Below are 19,291 nucleotides of genomic sequence, written 5' to 3'. Positions count from 1 at the left end.
TGTCCTCCTTCTCCTGTTGTCCTTCTCAACTGGATGCTTCTGTTACCTAGGAAACCAGTGGTAGTAAGAACTCTTCTGATTGGCCATGAGTTGAGATTCAAGTGGGCGGGGTTCTGATACATGGGTACTACAGGCACCTGAGCTTGGCTTCTTGGGGTGACACTTCAGGACAAGGACACCTTGAGAGTTAAGTACCATCTAAAGGAAAGCAGGGTGAGCTTCCAACTGGCCACTCACACCACCTTCTGTGCGGTGAGGAAAGTATTCATGGTGTGCGAAAGGCTGAAAACATCTTCTGGGACCAACAGATGCCCCACACAGCCGGCATGTATGAACGCCATTGGTTGATGTTCTACTTATTAAAGGATCCTGGTAGCCAGATCACAGTCTGTGAAGCAGAAAAAAACACCTCTGTGTATTTGGAGTCACACATAGTAAGGCAAGTTGAGTGGGGGAGCAAATAACCACCTCAGCAAACCAAGGAAGTCCACATCTAAGCCATCTGAACAATCAGCCTATATTCATGACGCCAACTCAGACACAAAAGTTAAGTCTGATCCTCCATCATTTGGGGGAGGCAGGTCCATCCCCAAGTACTTCATGTCCAAGGTAAAATACTCTCATGCTTAGCCTGGCTTGCGGTAAACATTACTACTATTGCTAGAAATCTCACCTCATCTTTGTATTGCATTTTATGGTTTCTGTGCTTCCAAATATAGACTCTCAGCTAGAGAAAGAAGCACCTTAGCATTCATCCCACCTGTCTTTCATTGATAATGTGAAGTTCGAAAAAAGAAAATGGATGGAAACTCTTTGGTGGAGGAAGAAATGGAAATATTAGTTCTGCAGGACTTTTGGTATCTTTTTTATCCCCACGATTCCCTTCCCTGAATCTCCTGCCCACTCTGCATAGGTCCCCCATGAGCTCATCTGGACAGACAGCCCCTCCTGTCCACCCTGTCACACCACAGCCCTGGTTCCTGGACTCTGTCTATTGCTTCCTTGAGGGGGATCCTGCCAGGTGTCACATTCCAGAAGGAGCCCAAGGATGGCTCAGGGTCACAAGACTTATTGAGAAGGTCCTGGGGACCCTATGAATTCTCAGGCAATGGGAAAGGCCTGGAGACGGTGGCCTCAAAGACCCCAGCACACAGTGGCATCTGGGTTTCACAGTCACAGTGGGCAAGTTTAGCCGTGCCTTTTATAGGCCAATAATTCCTTCTTGGGGCCCCTGGCACTACTTATTCAGCTTCATGTGACTCTATACCCAGTGACAGGAAAGATGCCCAGGGTCTACCCGGGGTCACGGTTAAACTATTTCACATTTCTCCAAAGGCTTTAATTTGTTTCAAAGTGTTTCATTTGTTGAATGAATGAACTAAAAAACTCATACACAAACAAATAGGTGAATGAGTGAATGAAAGCATAAAGGCATCTGTGCGTGGATGGATGGAGAGGTAAGTGAAGATGAAAAGAGTTTTTAAAAAGTAATAAATGCACAAATTAATGTATAAATGCAATAATGCCGGTATCTTTTTCATGAACAAGTATGTACATAAGCCCCTGCACGCCCATCCTGTGGGTTGATGCACAGTGTAAGAGAAGAAAAGTAAGGTCTTATTCATTGTCACAGGGTTTGGTCATCCATCCTTGACTTCCTTCCCATGTCTCAAAGAACACAGACTTGTAGAGAACCATGAGGGGCAGCCTATAAGATTCTGCACAAACTCTCACAGACTTATGAGGGAGACAAATATCCCTGCCTCCTGGCTGAGTCTTGAGGATAAAAGGAGTCGGTCAGGTGTTTCTGACCATGAGATACCTGGCTTCAGTGCAAGCCTACACCTGCTGGACACTAACTGAATCTTCCCCAGGAGGCAGGAGTCACAGGCATGAGGAGCACAGATCCTAGACCCGGGCCCAGTAAACACCAGCACTGATACTGAGAAGTCACATCATCATCCAAGCCTCCATTTCTTCATCCATCGAATGGAGATAATGCATCCAAAGTGCTAGCTCAGGGTCTGGCACCTGTTACCACTCAACTACCAGCCATTATTGTCTGAGATTGCTGAGCAGGTCTGCCCTGTGTGTCCTGGGTCCTCTGCCCATGGAAAGCTTGCTCCCAAGTGGACATCCATCTCAACCAAATGTGCTGGTGGCCAGGCTAGCCAAAGCAGGAAGATAGGCTAGACCATAGGAAACTTCCTGACTCCCTTCTAGTGTATATGTTGCCAAGCAGACATAACATATACACTTGAAGGGAGTCAGGAAGATTCCTAAAAATATCTATATTGAGGCAGATCAGTGGAACTTGGCAGAAGACATAAAATATACACTTGAAGGGAGTCAGGAAGGTTCCTTTGGTCTTCCCACATACGAGCTGATGAAAGACCATAGTCAAAGCTGCAGAGAAGAGCCCTGAGTCCTCTTCTTCCCTTGGATGTCACAACCTCTCCTTGGAACCTGTGGGGTCCCATGGAAGCCAGTTAGAGAAGTATTGGATTGGCAACCTCCTGGTGGCCAGGAAACTGTTTCTACGTGACAGCAGCCACAGTTGCACAGGGAGACATGTCCCGGATGGCTGGTAGTCAGCAGGACTGTATGCCAACCAGGTGCACAAGAGCTAGAGGGATGTCTTCTGACACTGACAGTCCTCCAGCCCTGGTTGGCCACCAACTCCTTCCAGCCCTGACATTAATTCCAAGCTAGAGGCCAGTTCCCTTTGAGGTAGGCATGAGCCTTGAGGAAGACTACAAGCTGCTTGGATCTCCGGCTCTTGTTCATAGGTAAAGAGCCACTGCCTCAGACACATGTTAGGAAAGATAAACACCTAAGACTCTCCATCAAGCAAACTGCTCCTGAGACACTGACAGAGACCATCTCCCAGAATGAAGTCAGGAACTCAACTGAAATTTCTACATGTGCAATGACTGAATTTCCTCTTTCCTCCCACCTTGGCAAGATTAGGGACAACATGACCCAAATTTCAGTCATTTGCATGGCACCTTCTCACCACATTGGTTTCTACCTGTACCATTAACTAGTTATAATTCTTCTTGAAATAAACTCACAGGTTTCCTTAAATCAATTTGTTTCAAATGGAAATTTTATATAACACTGCCCTAAATAAAAAACAATACTTATGCCTCATTTTATATGTAAAGTAGATGCCTTGCTATATCAAAGAGGAAAACAGTCAGCCACGAGGAATCTGAAGTTCATCTCCTACCATCGGGGAAACAGTGCCAGTCGGCGGGTATAATACACCAACTTTGGGGGCAGGGGCCTCCACCACCTTTCTGACTTGAGTACCTGATAACCTGACTGACTCCCAGTTTCCTGATCTGCAAAATGGGGATGATAGTAGTACCTATCTTAGAAGGTTGTTGCAAGAGTTAAATGAAGTGAGATAATTAATTAATGATTAATTAATTGAGATGATGTGTCTGGCACAAAGTTAGTTGTTGCCTGTTACCACTGTTGTTATACTAAAAGCTAAGCTATGGGGAGGGGAAACTCTTACAGACCTGGCCTCCTATCGTGTGTCTCCCACAGAATGTGGGCTCACATACACTGAACTAGACAAGCAGAGGGACACTTAGACAAGGCTACGGGGCTAGGCATCGGCAGCCTAGCCCTGGCCCAGCCCAGCCACTAGCCCAGTGAACATCTGGAGTCCCTTTCCTTCAGGTGTACAATTTAGTGACTGAACCCAGAGGTTTCCAAAGGACCTCTGGCCATGAAGAAATTGAATCCCTGAGCCCAACCCTCCTATACTGTTGGTGGGAATGTAAACTGGTGTGGACCCTCTGGAGGTTCCTCAAAAAATTAACAATAGAACTCCCCTACGACCCAGCAATAGCACTGCTAGGAACTTACCCAAGGGATACAGGAGTGCTGATGCATAGGGGCACATGTACCCCAATGTTCATAGCAGCACTCTCAACAATAGCCAAAACATGGAAGGAGCCTAAATGCCCATCAACTAATGAATGGATCAAGAAAATGTGGTTTATCTATACAATGGAATACTACATGGCAATGAGAAAGAGTGAAATCATTCCATTTTTAGCAACATGGATGGAACTCGAGGGTGTTATGCTAAGTGAAATAAGTCAGGCAGAGAAGGACAGATACCATATGTTTTCACTTATAAGTGGATCAGGAGAAACTTAACAGAGGATCATGCGGGAGGAGAAGAGGAAAAAATAGTTGGGGAGAGGGAGGGAGGCAAACCATGAGAGACTCTTAAATGCTGAGAACAAACTGAGGGCTGATGGGGGTGGGGGGAGGGGAAGGGGGAGTGATGGGCATGGAGGAGGACACTTGTTGGGATAAGCACTGGGTGTTATATAGAAACCAATGTGACAATAAACTATGAAAGAAAAAAACTGGATAATTATAGATTTTTTTAAAAAATTGAATCCCTGAGCCCAACACAAGCCCAGCCTCAGTAAATAACCACACTTCTCCAGCTTGCAGGCTATGGCAGGTGTTGGTGAGGAGACGGAGATGCAGGAACTAACTGAGACATAAGGCCTGGCATTGGCACAAAGGAGGAAGTGAAAGAGGCACACATCCAGTCTGAATCCTGTAACTGGAGGAAGGCCTGGATGGTGGGAGACCAGCAAGTTGGCACAGGGGTGCACGTCGGCAGAGGGGTGCACGTCAGCACTGACCCCCAGCCCCCAAAGCTCAGCACCCAGGCAGGGCCTCCCCGTGGACTGCTGTCCCTGAGTCCCACCTAAGGCCATGGCTCACTTCCTCAACACTTTTTGTTCATGGTCGTCACAACCATCACATCGACACATTCCCTTAAAAAATCCTGAAGTGGTGGACTTTGTAGGGTGCACTTGGGGGGTGACCAGCCTCCTGCCTCCTCCCAACCCCACCCAGCATCCATGGGTGAGGCTTTCTCAGGAGCAGAAGTCTGTGTCTGTGTCCTGAGCAGCATCTGATTTCTGCAAGAGGAGATCACCATCTCCCAGTTTTTACATAAAGGGTCCATCCACAGAAGTTTATGTTTCACAGACACACACAAGAAAGGCACTCCCTCAAAAGTCTGGTAGAAACCATGGGCCTTTGCCATGGCGAATTCACACATGCATGTTGGATTCTTAATCCCATTGCCCGGAGGCTCCGGCCTCCTCTGGGACCCCCAGTCAGCAGCCCTTACGCACACCCTTCCCTCCCTCCTTCCTCGTCTCTAGATGGGCGCTGGCCCACCCAGAGTAGAGGCCTTCCTGCACGCACCCCCAAGTGAGAGCGTCCCCAGGGCCACCCCCCTGCACTGGGAGAGGGAGGTGCTGAGAAGCTTGTCCACATCAGGTAAATGGAGCTGGTGAGGACTATTACAGAGACGGTCAGGCGCCCCGGGAATCACTAGGTGTGGCTTCTGGACAGACATCCACACATGTAGAGCTCTGTTTTGGAGGCATAAACACAAGCTCTCTAAAATAGGCAATGTTGAGTCTTTGGTACAAAACGAGGGGATAAAGCCGACACTGTTTATAATCTGCCGGGTCCCTGGGACTTATAAGCCCTTTTCCAGAAACACTCATGTGAAAGGCACTTTCTTAGGAGCGGGCACTTGTCCTGGGGCCAGGAAGCCAGAATGAGGGCACCATAGAAGGGCTTACCCGGGGGCCACATGTGTCCCCATGGGGGTGGGGGAGAGGGCCGACCCAGACTGGGACACGCTGAAGCTGCCCGCCCAGCCCCCCGCCCTTTCTTGAACTGGCTCTGGGCAAGAGGACTGATAAGCCCTGAAGCTTCCTGGCCAAGCATGATGGTGACAAAACCCGGAATCACTTCTTCAGGTGTTTGCTGCTCTACAGTCTTTATGAAAACAAACAGTCTAAGAAACCAACAAAAAAATGTATTTTCTCATTTCTTTGAATTGTTCTGCTTGGCAATTTTATTGCACATTAGTTCAAAATAAGCTGCCAATAAAGTTGGATAAAATTAAACTCACACTGGAGTTTTCCCCTCAATAATTTGTGTCAGGTTGTTTTTATTTTCATAAGGATTTGAAGTGCAACATTATCTCAGGTTCACAATTTCACTGTCTGGATGGTCACAGCTTAACTCCTACTGGGCTTACGAATTCCAATTCTAGTTCTTTTAAAATGAGCTTGGTTTTACTGTTGTGGTAGCTTGTCTTCTCCTGGAAAAAAAGCACAACATTATAGCCTTAGAAAATTATGGGATTTCTGATTTAGCAGAACCTCAGAATACTGCAGGATCCACGCCCCAAAATCAACACTTTGTTTGGATGTAAGATTTCAGGAAAATACTTTTTTTTAAAGGTAGCATTTGTGGATAGGCCAAAAGGATTCAATTTAAGATAGCAAAAAAGAAACATCTTGGGAGTAAAAATAATGTGCTATCGTAATTTGATTACAGCAAAAATCAAACGTTGTGTGTTGTAAGCAAACAATAGGAATTTTTATGCAACTAAACATTTTTCTGGCTATCTAACCATGATTTATACAACAAAAATGATAAATTTAATCCCATCACCGGTAGATCAATTGCAGGTATAACAGATAAAACCAGAATAAATCATCGTATCACTGTATTGGAAACACAAACAGCAGATAGAAAGGGAGTTTAGACTTTAAACTGAAAGCTGTTTCCAGGCAGTCCAAGGACAATTTGCAGCGGAGAAGTTCAATGTATACATAAAGTCATCTGATCCAAATATGCTAATGATTTTTACTGGTCAAATCTTAAAAGTGAGGTTTATTTTTATGAGGATGCATTAATTAACCCAGCATGTACTATCTTTCAGACTATCTTGCCAGGGACTTTCATTTAAACATGTTTATTATGAAATGTTTGCATTCTCCACATTTGTGGCCCACACACGGATTATTTCATACTTTCCTTTAGAGCACTTAGAAAAGTTAAAAGGAGTTATTGTTTTTGATTAATGCCATTTTGGGCAGTTAAAAAAAAAGGAGTTCTAAATCCCAGCTCTGCATAAATTCTTTGACATTACAAACAATGTCTGCGAGTTCTACTGCACGGAGATATGGGGGGGGGGAGTGTTCCGGATTTGCTTTAAGGTGGCCTTGCTGAAGCTGAACCTGGTTAACTTTGGTGTTTGCGTGAACTCATGTGGACGAGCAATGGCCCGGTGTGACACAGCTCTCAGGCGCAAGGGGAGAGGCAGCGTGCTCAGGGCCGTGGCGTGGTACTGCACAGATGGGAGTTCTAAAGCCCTGCCTGTCATCTTTTGATTAAGAAAAGGAAATGATTTCACTAAAAAGATATTCCCTCTTGTGTTGTTTTGTTTTAACTGAGTTTGTACTTTCCACCAAACTGGACATATTTATTGAGACTCATAAGTTACTTCACGATTACCAACATCACTGCAATCTCAACAAACTATTTTTTTCCTTGCCAATTATCCAAATATCATAACTATAAAATATCTTAAAACATTCTCCATACTGTAAACATCTTAGCTACAAAGCTTTGAGTGTAAACAGTATGATGCATCAGAATGGTTTTAAGCGATGTTATAAAAACTGCTCTTAAAAACTAAACAAAAATGTAAAGCTTCCATCTGTTTTATGATTTTTCCACTGCTGAACGGCTGCTGTGTGCCAGTTCGCTGAACCATGGCTTGCTAAAGAGATTTCTGGGGTCACAGATTGAAAACACAAAGAGCACGTCTTTAATGGTGAGATTTTTTTTTCTCCCCAAGTCTTCCTGCCATGGCTGGAACCGAATTAAGTGCGCGGCAGCAGAAAACGGGGAGCAGTGACGCTCATGATGCCTGTTGCAAAAGTAGCCCTCAGAGTCCCAGAGAGAGTCTCGTGTTTTATAAAGGATGTCATCTCCGCAGTTACCTTACGTTCTTCGGTGATTTGTATATCTGTGACCTCAATACGCTCTTACTTCCTCACGGAATTTTCTTTGGGGCCCTGCATGTACAAGTTAAAAATAGATGGCAAACTGCATACTAGGAAAAAGCATTCAGGCTTATTTTTGTGTATATATGCAGGTATGAGACGATGATAATTTGGAGGCTGCCATCTTCCCTCTGCTCCAAGCCCTGGTCCCAGGGGATGTGAGAGAGCACAGGGAAGGTGAAAGAGGAAAACTATCCATCACTTTCGAGGTTTGTGTCTGATACGCTGGGAAGGTGAGAAAGGGAAGGAACTAAAAGAGAATGTGCATGGAATCCAGTCCCTGTGCTCAGATGATATTACTGCACGGGGGGCTGGGGATGGGGGGAAGCTGCGTCTAATGCAGTCTCCCATCGGGGATGGCATTGCTGCCCCAGATGTGTTCCAGGGACCCTCTTAACACCTACCACCTTGTCCCCTGAGGCCACATCTGAGGAATAACGGTCAGTGTGGCCACAGGGATTGGGGCTTCCTAGGCAAGTACCTGGCCCCAGTTCTTTCAGAGACGGAGCCAATGGGGCTTTGGGGGTGCCTCTGGCCTCCCACCCCAGGAGAGGTTCAGACCTCCTGAGTGGCTGGGGGTGGCTCTCCAACGCCAGGCCAAGTCTGACCAGCTCTCCATATTCCCACCACTGCCCTCTGTGACAGCAGACACTCCCAGAGCTGGGGCAGGCTGGGTAGCAGCCTGCCAGGGACTGGGGTCGCTTTCGCTGGGAGTCTGCCTGCCCTTCCTGGGGTGACAAATGCACACAAGACCTCCTGCCACCGTCATCCAGCTTGCAACTGTGAGATACCCTGGATGAGAGTGCCAAACAGATATCCAGGTAAGAAGCAAACTTTCCGGCCCACAGAGGCCACCCACCCATGGCTCCCATGGCCCGTCTGGAGCACGGCTGCCACAGTCTCCCTCTCCAATCCTTCTTCCACACCCCAGGGCTACAGCTGTCCCTCCTTTCAGCCTACAGTGCAGAGGCCTTATACCCTTCACCCCAACGTGGGGGTGTCCACCTCTACGAGCAGCTTTGGGGGCCAGAGCAGGAGGCCTGGCATGAGCAAGGAGCCCTCCCCCAGAGACCTGGTAAGGCCAGGATATCAGTGAGCAGGTCTCTGCCCAGGGGTGAGTCAGGTCCGAGGGTGCCACACCCTGAGGCCGAAGGGCACTGCTCAGGGGACCCTGGGGAAGCAGACCCAAGTGCCTACACTTGCTCACTCCTCTCGATATGCACACACCTCCCACTGGGGTGTCTGGCCTGCATCGTGCCCAGCAGACCAGCAACCAAGAGAGACGCTCCTCCAGTGGGCGGCCAGTGGCCTCTCCCTGGCCCCATGAGTAGTTCTGGTGCTTCCATGGCACTCAGGGCTTCTGGAGCCCAGCCTGGGCCCCATACCCCACCATGTGCCCACCGTCTCAGTGTCCGGAGCAGCAGGGGCCCAAAGATCTCCCAGCCCGTGGGCCCTGTGGGCTGGCGTGATTCTGCACACATTCCAAATTTAAATCTGGGACGCTCTCCCCTTTCTTCACCACTCCAGAACATGGGGGAGGCATCTGCCTGGAAACAGCTGTCACCCAAAGGAGGAGGCGGCACATGCGGATCTCCTGCGAGCACCACCATGCAGAGCCACACATCAGCCAGGGTTACTTAGCTACGGAGCTTTCAGAGCCTGGGGGGTGGGGAAGGCCCAGGCAGAGAGCGGTGCAGAGCGGGCACACTCGGGCCCCGGGGCCCCGTGCCTTACAGAACTCATCAGTGGGCTCTGCATCCCCGCTTCATCATAGGGAAACTGAGGCTCAAAGAGGTCACACAGAGACTAGAATAATACAGCAATCACAATAATAAACAACGAGGACTAATACTGACTAGCATACACTAAGGCTCACCACGGGAGGGCTCCCCTTCGTGAGGCCCACGTTCAAACCCTTACAATGACCCTGTGAAATGCTATCAGCACTGCCCTTGTGTAGAAGGAGGAAATGCTGACAAAGGAAGGTCAAGTAATTTGCCCAAGGCTAAGTTACCAACAAGTGACAGGACGAGGGGTCCAAGCCAGGCAGTCTGGCTCCCTTCCCCTGCCACCATGCCACACTGTCTGCCATCATCAACACTGTCATCCGTGCAGGAGAGGAGCAAACACCGAGCTCTTGCTGGGAGCCCAGACGGTGCTAAGCTCCTTCAACCCCATGCAACATTCTATTTCATTTTCATTATTCACTTTATCCCCAACACACAGATACCAGGAACATGAGGCTCAGAGATGCTGTGCAATTTTCTAAAGATCAACCAGCGAATGAGGCAAGAGCAGGCACAAGAGAGGCGAGCAAGGCGTGGGGCCGGCATGCTCTTGGGGAGGACCTGCCCTGGGCTGCAGCAGTGCCTCTGGCCAGGATCTGGAATGAGATTTCAGAGGAAGAAAGAAGACGACCGTCGGTGTGCTGTGCTCATCAAAGCGCTGGGGATGCTGTTTGGGATTTGCCGTTGTTGCCGACCCATGTGTACTTCCCACTAAGGCTAATCTCAATTATAATGAGGGTTTACACTAAGTCTAGGGAAAGGAGGAAGGCCAAGCCTAAATCTACAGTGGATGCAGACAGTGGTGGGAGTTACGACAAACACTGACCATATTTAGGAGAAGTTGGGAGACTGGGGGCGCCAGCCATTCGGCTCAACGGCCCAACTCAGTGGGCCAAGCAGCCTGGCGGGGGGGAGCGGGGCAGTGTCCAGCGCCAGCCCTGGCTTTCCTGGCCGTGCAGAGCTGCAGGCAGGGGTTTCCATCAGTCTCCTTTCAGGGTGGTCCAAGTTCCAATAGCAGGGAAGGGGAGCAACTGGAGGGAACAAAGCAGCAGAATCACGAAGGAGTCACAACCTGGCTGCTGTCAGGAAGCAGCGAGGTGCCCAGGATGCACAAGACCTAGGAGAGAGGGCCCTTAAAGCCAGGGACCTGAAAAGCTACTCACTGGCTACCCTTCCCTGCATTCCCACAGCTTGGATACAGACGACATGAAAAATGCTGGCGGGTCAGGCTGCACTTTCCTCGAACTAATCACTAATGAAGTTTGGGGTGAGCTATTTTGAAAGCAGCCCACACAGCATAACCACACGCCATCATCAGCTGCGATCCTCAAATGCAATTTCATTCATAATTAAATATGAAAAAGCCACCACCTTAAAATAACATCAGGGGGTCACAGCTGAACTCCTCGGCCTGGGTCTGTGAATTCTGGCCTCTGCTGACCTCTCCGAGATGGTCCCCGACACCTCCCAGCACACACTCCAGACCCACGAGCCTACCTGCAGTCCCCCGGACACACCTGCACGCCTACCTCCACACCTCTGCCCATCCCACCGCTATGCACACTATTCTCCCTCCTCTGCCTCCAGAGCCCATCTAGGACTCAAAAATCACCCTGAGCACCACCTCTCTGGAGGCACCTCGGACAGTCAAGGCCCTTCACCAGCTTCTGAATTCTACAGCAATTGCTTCTATGATCCCTCTGGTAGGTAAGTCTGCTGGTGTACTGCCTTCTGCTCTCTTCTCTAGCCCTTTCAAGCACTAGCATTCCACAAGTGGGTGTCTCATTCATTCATTCATTCATTCATTCATTCGTAAGGCTTCCTGAGCACCTGCCATGTGCCAGACACCAGAGAAGCGACAGTGAATGGTCAGACACAGTTCCTGCCCTCCTGGAGGGCACCCTCTAGACACAAAAGATGAGAAATACAGCAATAAACATGCAATCGATTTTTCTAGCTGGAGTCTTAGTCTGCCATGGTCAGGCCCTGCCCTACACTCATGTCGGAGTCTAAACCAGTGCGTAGGACACAGGCTATGCTGGCCAGCCCAGAGCTCTGGGCAGGGTCACCTCCTCCCTTTTCCATCCATGGCTCTGCCTCCAGAGCTCCTCCTGGATCTGCATTTCAGAGAGATTCATTTGGCAGGGACAGTGGGAGCTGGGCCGGTGTCAGCCCTCGAGCCCCTTGGCTTTATTGGCCACTGGATGGCCCAGTGTTGAGCTGTGGTAGCAATAGCTGGGGGCAGGGACCTGTGCAGGACCAAGACAGAAGATAAGCCCATACCGTAAGCCCAGGTGGTTGGTGAACAAGCAGAAAAGTCTTAAAGACCACTATCTGGGGCAGTTCCAATGAGGAAGATTCCATCCACATGCTGGGGTAGAACAGGGAGCTGTGCAGAAAGAGGCCCTCACAGCCTCGGAGCATATGTTGGCTGAGGAAACAATGGATGCCCTTGAGAGCCAGAGGCCAGGAAGGAGGTGCACCAGGCACTGGGAAGGGGACCAGGTGACCAGACACGGACCACACTGACCCAGCACCTGCTGGTGCCAGGCAGGGCCATCCTGTAAAGCGGGGCTAGTGGGGCCAGGCTTCCAGAAACTCATGAGCCTGAGGGGAGAAGAGGTGCTGTACTTGTGAGGCCAGTGAGGACATGTACCCAGCAGGAGGCATTACAGAGATTGACCATCTAACTGAATTCCACACGTGCATTGTTTTCTTTGATCCACAAGAGCTCTATTACAGAGGTGAGGAAACCAAGGTTCTAAGAGGCCAAGTGACATGTCCAAGGTCACACAGCTAACACTGGAACCAATGACCAGGTCCTGAGGCTGCTTCCTTCCCACCCATGCCAAATTGTCCACACTCTGGCCTCAGCTGCTCCTTCATGGTTTTCTGTGTCACTCCCCCAGTCATACTCGCCTTTTGGAGACCCCAGGGTCCTCATCACCATAAGTGTCACTGTGGTCAAGCCACTGTGTGATGTTCCCACAGTGCTGCCATCATCACAACAAATGCAGCAAACAGATGGGAAGACAGAGAATATGGCCACCCCACAGTGACTGGGGAAACACACCCTAACCTGCTGTCATGCTGGCACAGCCCGACCCAGCTCCTATTCTCAGGGTCCTCCTCACCTCATGTGAGAGGCAGGGAGTAACACTCACCTGCCACACGGGAATTTGGTTAGAACCCCCACAGACAAAGATAGATTTCAGGGACTGAGAAGTTCATTCGTGGACTTTCTGAGTGCTCAGCAAATAAGTATTCGTGAACATCTTTCTCCACTCCCCCGAAGAATTGCACAGCTCTGGGTCCAATTTGGATATCATTATCAATACCCAAGCCATCATCAGAATTATGACTCTTTCTACAAAAAGGGAAGAGAACGTTCTGGAACCCCAAGCACTCACTTCCCATTGGCTAAGCTGCTGCTTTTTCTGGTTGCTACCACACTCAGATGCACGCACAGCGCTCTCCTTTTATTGAAAGTTGTGGGTCTGTCACCAATCATGTCCATCAATAATCAGCAGATTAGCAGCCTGCTTGTGCAGACACTTCTATTTTCAACCTGAAGGGTGGTTTGGGGGTTTCTTTTAAATTTAACTATCCTCATTAAGGATTCATAGCACACCAAAAGAGCGATGTTTTTTAAAAAAAAATCATCTTTGCAGAGAAGGAATATCAGCAAAAATAATCACTATTCCAGGCTCAACAATGAGTCCCTAATGAGGACAGCAGTCATCAGTTAAATAAACATATCATTAGGGAGAGAATGGATGTGTCAACACAGACACAGTCCACTAATTTGGGGGCGGGGGTCGTCTGTGGTTAAGTCTCATTGGGGTCCGGGGCTGGGAAGGTAGGTGTGTCTGGGGCAGAGTCATGGGTCACCTTTCAGAGGTAGGGGTCATGGGGTGGGCAAGGTCAGGTCCTATCAGGTGGGAGCTACCAATGAGCAAATGTCAGAAGGCAGACAACGGGATACCGCCCTGGGGATCAGGCAGGCCTGCAGCAGTGAGCCCGTTTTACCCAGAAAAGCTCCAGAGAGCTGCAGACAGAGATAACACAGATGAGGAAGAGGTAGAAGAGGAGCTTCTAAACCAGAGGTCCCATTGCCATGTTGATCCCAGAGGCCAAGCCCTATCTGGGCAGCCAGGGTGGACACGAGGTAGCCACCCTGCTCTTCTTATAGCTGACCCACAGCCATGCTTCTTCCTCTGACAGCACGGAATCAAGTGAGTCTCCAGGAAGACTCCCAGACTCTTGGTCTGGGGTCCACTGTCCCCTAGAGATGAAATCAGGGCTCTAGCCAGGGAGAGGAGGCTGGATCACAGCAGCCCGCTCTCTCCACAAATACTCTCTGAGTACTTCCTAGGTTTCAGGCAGCATCCTAGATGCTAGACTTCAGCATAGAGCAAGATGCATTTGGGCCTTTCCCTCAGGGGATGTAAATTTGCAGGACAAAGAACCAAATTAGGATAATGATAGGTTATAAGAAAGTGTTACAGAGGGAAAAAGCAGGGTTAGAGACAGCCAGCAACTGGGAGGTGGGGCAAGGCCTTGAGAGGAGGGGACCTTTGAGCCAAGGCCTGGGGGAAGGACAGTCCCAGCAAAGGAGAAGGGCAAGAGTGAGAAGTGGGGGCAGCGGCTAAGGGTGTGTGTGCGACATAGGGTGTGCACATGCGCGCTCCCCAGGGACCACTCTGCAGAGAAGGACAGAAGGGCTGGGGTCACTGGCACCCCTGCAAGCAGAGAAGGGACGACAAGGGCAAGGATCTGTAATGGGTGCAGGCTGGATGGGAAAGTCCCCAGAGAGCCCTGCTTTCTCAGGAGAGGCGAGCTCAGTAACAACAGGGGACAGCAAAGAGGAGGAAGACAGCGTGACCATTTTGAAGAGCAAGCCCTAGAGAAACGTGGCAGAAATATAGCGCACTGAGCACCCACTTCTTGTTTGTCGTCATGGACTCACAGAAAGACCCATTAGCTGGGCGGTGGAATTTGTATCGTAAACTGAGGCACAGGGAAGTAGCACAGACCAGCTGGATATCTGAGCTCACCTGACGCTGTGGTTTTGTCAGGTGCACATGATGGAAGAGAAGGGGGTCAGGGGGACTGAGGAGGGACGTAAGGAAGTAACTGAAATGACAACATGACCTCCAATCAGGGTGAAGATGATCAAGAAGGCAGGGAAAAGGGACGGTGAAGCAGCAGCGTCAGTGGCTGAAGACACCTGTCATTTGACAGTGGAGGCATCACAAAACAAGAGTTGGAAGAAAAGGCAGCGACAGACAGCAGGAAGGGTGGGTGGAGGCTGGATTTCAGAGGCGGTGAGGTCCTGGTCACCATCAGTGGCTCTGGGCTGGATGGCCAAAGTCAAGTGGAAGAACACTTGCCAGAGACGAGAAGGTCAAACGAACAGCAGAGTCCAGCCTGTTGGATCCATGACCTTGACACTCTTGGGCAATGACACTGGCCAACAGACCTGCAGAAACTTGAAGTAAAAGCCTCCTTCAAGAAACACCAATACCAAAATGCAGGGCCATGAATAACTTCCCTCGTTCCCTCAACAAAGAAAGCTGACTGGGAATAAGCATTACTGCCACAGGGGCAGGAGAGATCTAAGATTGTGGTGTCCGGGAGCCATCTCATAGGAAACAATAAACTGTCCTAAAGATAAACAATATTCCTATTTACTGGTAGCACCAACCTCATGCCTGAGTCCCCCAGTCCACTGCTGGGAACACAGGAGACATCGAGACCTCTGGCTCTTATCTCCTAAGATGCAAGTGTGGAGCGGAGTTATGTTCTGGGAAGCATGCCTCAAACAAGGGCATCACTGGCCCTCAGGCCAACCTCTGCCCAGTAAGTAGGAAGCCCTCGGGGTGTTGAAACGGGCTCTTCTGGAACACCTGGAAGTTACCTGGACACCTGCTTCTAACCCATCCTGATTCTGAGAGAGCCTCCAGCAGCTGCCTCTTGAGAGCAGGTCAGGGTCGGTGAAGCCTGTCCCCCCACAGCCTGCTGTTTCACAGGCACGGCCTCAGAGCACACAGATGTCAATGTGCGGGAGCCCTCCTTGAGTATGACCCCCGGAAATGGGAATCTATGGCCCCAAGCGGCAACTCCACCTTTCTAAATACCTTTGATGGCAAAGTAAGGCCATCAGTCAGGCCTCACGATTCCCAGCTCCAAAGTCAAGGATCTTCCGAGTCCCTCGGCTTCTCCCCCAGCAGGGAATACTGCAAGGCTCTGCTCTCATGCAGTGAAGGCAGATACAGAGCTAAATGCCCCAACCAGCTTGTACCCACAAGACCCCGTGTGCAGGAAACTGACATCAAGAGTAGGTTTCGCCCCAATTCTGCAACTTCTGTCCAAGCTGCTTATGCTACCAAATTTATTTTAATATAATACCCATGGCCACAAACTTAAATATGATCAGACATAGTACAATTAATATTTAACATGTGGGCACCCAGAGCCTCCTGACAGTACAATAAATAAAGTATGTTACTCAATATTTACCCAACTCAGGAAAATCAGTCGTGGTGCTGGTGCTGGTGGTGAGAGTAGACATAATAACAGAAGCAAATAGTATTTATCGATGCCTACTGTACACCAGGCAGACTATTAAGTATTTTCAAATACAGTATCTCATTTAAGTCATGAGATTATAAAATATCAGTGAAAACATACTATTTTGCAATATTTTAGTCCATTCTACACAATCAATATGTTTCAAAAATCAAGTAGCACAGTTCAATAATACTCAAATCAATGCTGATTTTTCTTGAGAAATTTGGTAGAGAAAGTCTCTCCCCCAAGTGCAGACCTGTAAGTTAAGTTATGCCCCAGAGCAAAATATCCTGCCACAGTCATAAATCTCCATTTAAAAAGTGTGTGTTTTAATGGAAATATTGACGACCTCAGACCGAACAGCAGTGACCAAACAGTGCAGCAAGAGGGTCTGATAAACCTGTGTGTGTGCCTTCCCCGGGGCCTGCCTGGTTCTGTGCAAAAGGGAGCTCCAACAAGTACTTGTAAGGGTCACAAATCAGGTGCTCTCTTGAATGTAATTTAATCACCACTTTTACAAATGTTCTATTGCATCGGCTGATCCCACTTTACAAAACAGAACTCCATTTATACCACTCCCATCGCGTTTCTCTCTACAAGCAGATATTCTGCTCAACAGGCTTGAAACAGATCCCTCCCCGTCTCCTATTCCCTGGCCCCTCACCTCCAAAATTCCAACTGAGCACATTTTTACTCAAAGGGCAAAGCTGGACTAGGATTATGTGTGTTTTCCGTGCAAAGGATATGTTTTTCAACGAGCAGGACCACATTCCTGCGAAGCCAAAATATTCCCTGTAAGCTGATTGCTCCGGCCCTTTCAAACTTTTCTCAATAAGTTTCTATTCTGCTGGCTTGTGGTTGTGCGACCCGTGCTCTCGGGTGGGGCTCCAGACAAGTGTTCATATCCCGAGATGCCACCGATGCACTCCGACCGGGCCCCTCCCACTGCTAGGGTGTCTCTCCCATGAAGCTGCTGACCTTGATGCACCAACTTTTACAGAGCAGTCCTGCAATTTAGATCCATTGTGATAAGATCTAAAAGAAGTCCCCTTGGCAAGTGTAGTCTCTACAGTCTTAATTCCCATTGCTCACTCTTGACAGTGCCTCAACATTCCACTGCTGTAGGGGGCACAGAAGGAGAGGAGACGGAGAAGAAGCCACAAGAACAAGATTAGAGCAGCCAATATTTTGTTTTTTAAGTTTACTTATTTTTTTGAGAGATAGAGTCAGTATAAACAGGGGAGGAGCAGAGAGAGAGAGACAGAGAGAGAGAGAGACAGAGAGAGACAGAGAGAAAGAGAGAGAGAATCCCAAACAGGCTCCATGCTATCAGCATAGATTCTGACACGGGGCTCGAACCCACGAAACCCTGGCATCATGCTGAAACCAAGAGTCAGATGCTCAGCCAACTGACCCACCCAGGTGCCCCGAGAAAGAGCAGGTAATATTTCTAAGTACCTCAAGATGGTCTCTAGTTTTTAAAGGCCACCAAACTAGATCCAAAGTATGCCAAACAGCTGGTGATGCTGGCTTCAAGAGCAACAGGAACATCCAAAAGGAACCCCTCTCCACATCGATGTCCATGCAGCAACTTGTTCAGAGAAAGGCATGCTCGTCCCCTTCAGCATATACTGGGTCCAGCAAATACCTCCCTCCTGTAGGGAGGACTCATCAGATTAGACCTTTATCTGAAACACGCATGTGGTACAAATAACTATTTGCATTACAAAACGGTTCCGAGGGAACTTGGGTGATTAGTTGAGGTTGCTTGGACGGCCCGAATAAGGCGTCACCATTTACTGAGTGAGCGATTACTAAGAGCCAAGTAATCCATTGTGGAGAACTCCCAATGAGCTCTGAGTGCAGATCAACAGCAGCATGGGGCGCGCTGACCAGGCTGCACAAAGGCCCCTCCTAAGAGCACATGAGTTCATTTGGTGCCTTGCTGGGGCTTTGCTGCGATAGGGACACAGCCCCACAGAGGAGTTAAAACTGCACCCCAGCGGCAGTAGCCCAAGCACAGCCTCCACCAGTCTGGGCTTGTTCTGCCCATTTCCCCAGATTCATGGTCACTGGGGCCCGATGGATGCCTCCCACCCCCTCCAGGGAGCAGCCCGTGCAGAGCCGCCTAATAAGCTCTCTGCTAAGTCAATGTCTGAGTGATGATCATCATCATAATTACGCACTTTGCTGGACACTTCACATGCATTATTTCATTTCATCCACACCAACCCCGCCAAGTGGGTTCCATTGCCTCATCTGAGAAAGGAGGAAAGACACAGAGGTGTGACCTATCCACTGGAGTCATGGTGGCCCCAGGAGCCTGGGCCGCCCCTGCCCACCCACACCTTGATCATTAGGTGCCAAGTTTGTTGTCAAAGGCATGCCCCCTCTGTGCTAGGGAAGTTGACTAGGTGACACAAACCTGTCCTCCAATCTCAAATGTCATTATGATCCCTAATCCCACCTGTCAGAAGACAAATACCCGCCAGAGGACAGCCATGCCACAGAGATGGGAGAATGGGGGCCAGACTCTGGGAGACACGAGACAGTGTACTGAGCACAACCGAAGACAAGCTCGCTTCACTTTGGGGAATTTAGACAAGAACATGAAGACCCAAACCAAATTCATGAAAGCTGCCCCCCCACCCTGCCCTGAAAGAAGGGTGCAGGGCACGGCGTGCAGGTCTGACTTCCAAACAAAGCCTACTGAGGAGGTTGGGGGAATAATTACAGCATGCAAATATCATGTGATTTTTGTCACTGATCTTGTAACATGAATAGCCGAGCTCATGTGTCTCCAATTCAGAATCCCAAATTGAAGACTTATGTGGAGATAATTATAAGTGAAAATCGAACGCAGGCCTGGAAAACACCCCGCTTTCCTCATGAAACAACCGCATGCTGAGAAGAGCCTGGGTTCCTAGAGGCAGTCGGGACAGGCCGGACTGGACGGTGTGGGCCAGGCGGGGTCAGGCCGAGAGTAGGCGGGGTCACCCCAGGAAC

The 19,291-nt window shown here is 49.2% G+C and overlaps 1 protein-coding gene across 2 annotated transcripts in view; it reads right to left on the bottom strand.

The window, feature by feature from the left end:
- ZNF536 (zinc finger protein 536) overlaps nucleotides 1–19,291 on the bottom strand; it is a 437,569-nt gene that overhangs the window by 327,261 nt on the left and 91,017 nt on the right. The gene's annotated exons all lie outside the window — the stretch shown is intronic.

The sequence above is a fragment of the Crocuta crocuta genome, unplaced genomic scaffold (genome assembly GCF_008692635.1).
Source record: "Crocuta crocuta isolate KB4526 unplaced genomic scaffold, BGI_CrCroc_1.0 scaffold121, whole genome shotgun sequence".
Classification (NCBI taxonomy): domain Eukaryota; kingdom Metazoa; phylum Chordata; class Mammalia; order Carnivora; family Hyaenidae; genus Crocuta; species Crocuta crocuta.
This window is presented reverse-complemented; position numbering and strand designations above follow the sequence as displayed.